Below are 6,000 nucleotides of genomic sequence, written 5' to 3' on the forward strand. Positions count from 1 at the left end.
AAAAAACACAAAAAATGACAGAAATCTTTCCCTTAGTTAGTAAACGCAATTACTTTTGCGCAAACCAATCAAAATACCCTTTTTGCGATTTTTTTTACCAAACATATGTAGCAGAAAACAAATTGGCCAAAAATGTTAAAAAATTTTGATTTTTACATTTTTTGGGGAATTTCATATAAAAAAATGTGAAAAATATTGTTATTTTTGAAAAATTTACGCTCTTTTTTTGTTTATAGCTCAAAAAGTAAAAATCGCACAGGTGATCAAATACCACCAAAAGAAAGCTCTGTTTGTGGGAAAAAAAGGACGTCAAATTCGTTTAGGTACAGCGTTGCATGACTGCGCAATTGTCCGTTAAAGTCAGGCAGTAAAAAAATCGCAAAAAAACCCCTGGTCAGGAAGGGGGTAAAATCTTCCGGGGCTTAAGTGGTTAAGAACTATCTTCAACGTAAAGAACAAGGAGTCCTGGAAGTGATGGTTTGGCCCCCACAAAGCACTAATCTCAACATCATGGAGTCTGTCTGAGATTACATATAGAAGCAGGATTTGAAGCAGCCTACATCCACAGAAGATCTGTGATTAGTTCTCCAAGATGTTTGGGAAAACCTACCTGTCGAGTTTCTGTCGAGAACTGCGTGCACTTCCTAAAAGAATTGATGCTGGTTCGAAGTCAAAGGGCAGTCTATGCAAACATAGATTTGATTTGGATTTTACTTCTGTTTGCTCACTTTTCATTTTGCAAATTGATAAAAAAAAAAGAATTAAACTATATATTTCTAAAAGCATGGAAATGAAGGCTGCGCCTCCCCCCCCCCCCCCCCCCTGAATACAGCCATCTAATGTAAGTAACGAGACACACACCACATGTATCTAGCAACATTTTGGCCACATCACTTTTAATGAAACAAATATATAAATAATAGTCAATAGGTTAAAATCTTTAATTAATAATTAAAACGCACAACTTATCTATCCAAAATAAATTGCTGAGTCATAAGGGACCGCCTACCGCAGTTTTACGTCGGTACTTCTAGATTGTAAGCTCTAACAAGCAGGGCCCTCTAGTTCCTCCTGTTTTGAATTGTATTGTAACTGTATTGTATTCCCTCATATTGTAAAGCGCTGCGCACACTGTTGGCACTATATAAATCCTGTATAATAATAATAATAATACTTTGACGTTAAATACCGGGGTTCTGGCAGCAGATTCCACAGCTCCTGTTGTTGTCTCAGAAATCAATACAGAGCTCCTGTGATCCTCCTATTTAGGAAAACAGGTCTCTGTGTTGATTTCACAAGCCCATCCCCCTCACAGTTAGAAAACACCCCCTAGACTCACATTTGACCCTTTGATTGCCCCTGTGTTAACTCTTTCCCTGCCAGTGTCATTATTACAGTAACAGTGCATATATTTATCACTGATTACTGTAGTAAGGTCACTGGTCCCCCCCAAAAGTGTCATAAATGTCAGTTAGGGGTCCAATCTGTCCGACGCAATGTCGCAGTCCCGCTACAAATTTCTGATCGCCGCCATTACTATTAAAAAATAAATAAAAATGAGCTAAATCTTTCCTCTAGTTTGTAGACGTGATAACTTTTGCGCAAACCACTCAAAATATGCTTATTGCGATTTTTTTTAACATAAATATGTAGCAGAATACAAATTTGCCTAAAATGATGAAAAACCTGATTTTTAATTTTTTTTTTTTTGGGGGGGGGGGATGTTATATAGCAGAAAGAAAAAAATATTGTTTTTTTTTTTTTTTTCAGAATGGTCACTATTTTTTTGTTTAAAGCGCAAAAAAATAAAAATCGCACAGGTGATCAAATACCACCAAAAGAAAGCTCTATTTGTGGGGAAAAACAGGACATCAATTTTATTTGGGTACAGCGTCGCACAACCACGCTTATGTCAGTTAAAGTAACGAAATGCCGAATCGCAAAAAATGGCCTGGTCATTAAGGGGGAAAATCTTTCGGTCCAGAAGTGGTTGAAGTAGCGCAGTGCCGTACTGGAAAAAATGGCCTGGTCATGAAGGGGGGTAAATCTTCTGGAGGGCAAGTAGATATTTTAACTTAAATAGAAATGATGAAATAAAAATAGAAATGATGAAATAATATAGTGAATAATATAGCATATCCATACCCAACTTTTTGAGATGGAAACGAGGGACATCTATTAGCAAAAGTATGAAGGCATAGAACACACCTCCTGCCACCCCCCTAAAGGAGAATTATACACAAAAAAATGATTAGATCAGCAGTGAAGGCTGGTGCTCCATCAGTAGGACCTGCCCCCCCCCCCATATCACTCCAGCCTGCACCACCACATCTCTCCGCCCACCAGCCAGTTTACTTACCTTGTTCCTCTGGAATGACAGGTAGGCGGGGGCTTCACCCTCAGGCTCCTTAGTCTCCATTCACACTACCGAGACTTGTCAGGCGACTTGTCAGCCTGACAAGTCGCGGTCCATGCAGGGCTACAGGACCCGTTCTAATAGGAGCGACACAAGTCGCTCCGACTTAGAAAAATGGTCCTGTACTACTTCGGGGCAACCTCGGAGCGACTTGCATAGACATTCATTATATGAAGTCCGTGCAAGTCGCGCCAAAGTTGCGGTGCACGCAACTTCACAGATCGCCCCCGAAGTCGGAGCGATGTAGTGTGAACCGGCACTTAACCACTCAAGCCCCGGAAGATTTTAGCCCCTTCCTGACCAGGGCCTATTTTGCGATTCGGCACTGTGTGGCTTTAACGGACAATTGCGCGGTCGTGCGACGCTGTACCTAAACTAATTTGACGTCCTTTTTTTCCCCACAAACAGAGCTTTCTTTTGGTGGTATTTGATCACCTGTGCGATTTTTTGATCATGCGCTATAAACAAAAAAATAGCGTCAATTTTGCAAAAATAACAATATTTTTCACATTTTTTTATATGAAATTCCCCAAAAAAATTTAAAAATCTAAATTTTTTTAACATTTTAGACCAATTTTTTTTTTACCACATATTTGGTAAAAAAAAAATCGCAAAAAGCGTATTTTGATTGGTTTGCGCAAAAGTTATTGCGTTTACTAACAAAGGGAAAGATTTTTGTCATTTTTGTTGTTTTTTTTTTAACGCGTAATGGCGGCGATCTGCGATTTTTTTTGCGGGACTGCGACATTGCGGCGGACAGATCGGACCCTTGACTGACATTTTTGACACTTTTGGGGTTACCAGTGACATTACTACAGTAATCAGTGCTATAAATATGCACTGTTACTGTAAAAATTACACTGGCAGTGAAGGGGTTAACTTTTTTTTTTTAAAGGGAGGGGTTAAGTGTGTCCCTAGGGGAGTGTTTCTAACTGTGATTGGCTGTGGCTTGATGTGTAAGAACAGTGATCAACGGTCCTACATAGTAGAACTGTTTGATCACCATTCTTACACAGGGAGTACTGACAGGCGGCTTTGTTTACATTAGCCGCCTGCCTTTCTCCCACTGTCACGGACGATCGCGAGTGCCCGGCGGTCATCGGGTCCGCCGGGCACACGAGCGGGGGGGTCCGTCACCGAGCGGGAGCGTGCATCCGGCAGCGCGCACTCGCTCCCAAAACCCTTACAGGCTAGCGACGTAGCACTACGTCGCTCTGCCTGTGAGGGGCTGACTGCCGACGTAAATAGTCGTGCGGCAGTCGGCAAGTGGTTAATGTCCCTTCTTGGCGGTCGTCTTCTCCCCCCTTCTTGGCCAATACCATGCCTTCTCCTTTCGGCTAATTTGGAAACAGGTCTCAGGACCTGCTTCCTGATTGGCCGGGAGGAGAATCAGTGTGGTAATAGCGAATATTCATTCGCTACTGTCACGCAACCGGGTGGGCTCGGGTGCAGAGCCTCTGGCTCTAATCAGGTGCTTAAAAAAAAACCCTTTGGAATCCATGCGTCTGGCACCCTGCATATAGATTAGGGGGCCGGATGCCTGGGAAGGGGGGGGGGGGGGTGGCGCCCTCAATGGACGGACCGCTACTGCCACTATTCCTTTATTTTGGCTTTTGGAATTTACCAATGCAGCAATTTAGAAATTGGAGGAAAGGTTTAGCACTGGAAAACACTTTTTGAAAGATAAAAAGTGCATTTTATATACATCCAGTGTTGGGGTAGTTACTCAAAAAATTTAACTAGTTACTAGTTACTTCTGTAAATTGTAATGAGATTACTTTACTAGTTACTGCAGGGGTGTCAAACTAAATTTCATAGCGGGCCGCATCAGCAGTATGGTTGCCCTCAAAGGGCCGGTTCTGGAGTGCGCTACGAACAGAGTGCAGAGTTCAGGAATGCAATTATTTGTAGAGTTTAGAGCTACGCCATGTACAGAGTGCAGAGTTCAGGAGGGCGTTATGTACAGAGTGCAGAGTTCAGGACTATGCTATGTAGAGTACAAGGTTCAGGAGTGCACTACATACAGAATGCAGGCTTCAGGAGGGCAGTGTTCAGGGGTGTGCTGTCTACAGAGTGCAGGGTTTAGGGATGCACTGAGTTTGTAACCCCAACCCCCCCATGAAGCTTCCTCGCATCTCTTTCACCGACCTGGCCTGGCTCTAGTACCTCCCTGTGTAAGCGGCTCTACCACCTGTGTATTTGCGGGGAGATCAATCTTTCTCTTCGATTCTAGAGATCTGTCCCCGCTGTGCCCTACTGTAAGTGCATCCAGGAATCTGTTAGATCTGGGGGCTAAGCTGTATACAGGCTTCTGTATTTACAAGTGACAGTGGGAAGTGGGAGCAGAGGGTGAGAGCCGGAGGTGCTGGAATGGAGTTCCTGCCATGTCCTGGCTGCAAAACTGGGTGTGAGGGCCACATGACAATGCCTGGAGGGCCGCATTCGGCCCGCGGGCCTTGTGTTTGACATGTGTGAGTTACTGCATTTGAAAAGTAACTTCACTACTTATTACTTTACTATCCTCTTTCTTAATTGACCATGTAGAAGATACATGACACTCTTTCTGCATAGAGTTTATTGTATAAACACAGGCTTTGGGAAACATGAGAACAAAACCTGAAAAAACAGAATAAAACATAAAGTGCAACAAAAAGTCATAAACTTCATCCCTCTCTATTCTTCCAAATAACGATTGTATCGCACGGCTTGGGTAACGCAGGAAAGCGCGTTCCTATAGCCTAGTAAAGTAGTGTAGTTACCAATATTAGTATTGTAACTAGTTACATTACTTCGTTACCAAAAAAAGTAATGTAGTTACTGTAATCAGTTACTTTGTAACTTGTTACCCCCAACACTGTATACATTTATATAGATCCGACCAAAATGAGGGACAAATAAGGAGGAAAGTGGGACTTTGTTCCAAATCAGGGACAGCCCCTGGAAATCAGGGAGAGTTGGGAGCTATGATATCCAGTAATAAGAATGTGATATTGGTGAGAATGGTGTGTGATGTAGGACAGAACTTGCACAGCTAGAGGGATGCCGGGGTGCCCAATCAGGAGTCTTCCCTGTCCAGCAACGTGCAGACTGGGCTGTGTTTACTCCTTTCCATGGAGCCTGTCCTCCTCCTCCTCCTCCTCCTTGTACGGGGACACGGCTCCTCCCCTCCTGCAATGCCTGCCTGGGAATCTCGGCCCTGACCACACTTTGTGCCCGGGACTTTTCAAAGCTCTGTAACCTGTGGAGTGTCCCGACCAAAGTCCCCATAGTAGAGAGCCCAGAGCAGAGGCAGCTGGAGAGGCCAGTCACTCCTGAGGGACCTGTCTTCCTCATTCCACCTCTACCCCTCCTACACCTCTCACTGCCCTTCCTTCCTTCCTTCCGCATTCAGGGTCTCCATAGCTCCCCAGGGAGTCTTCTCACACCTGACTCCAATAAAACAAGTTTTTATTATTTCCGGGACTTTCCCACAAACTTCCAGGGAAGTCCCCATTCCTGTGCTGTCCCCTGTGAGTGTGTGATGTCACTGAGTGGAGGGGACCTCAGGATGGAGTACTATGACTGCTGAAGGGTTCCTATGTCAC

Source organism: Pelophylax lessonae (genome assembly GCF_965119305.1).
Source record: "Pelophylax lessonae genome assembly, chromosome: 6".
NCBI lineage: Eukaryota > Metazoa > Chordata > Amphibia > Anura > Ranidae > Pelophylax > Pelophylax lessonae.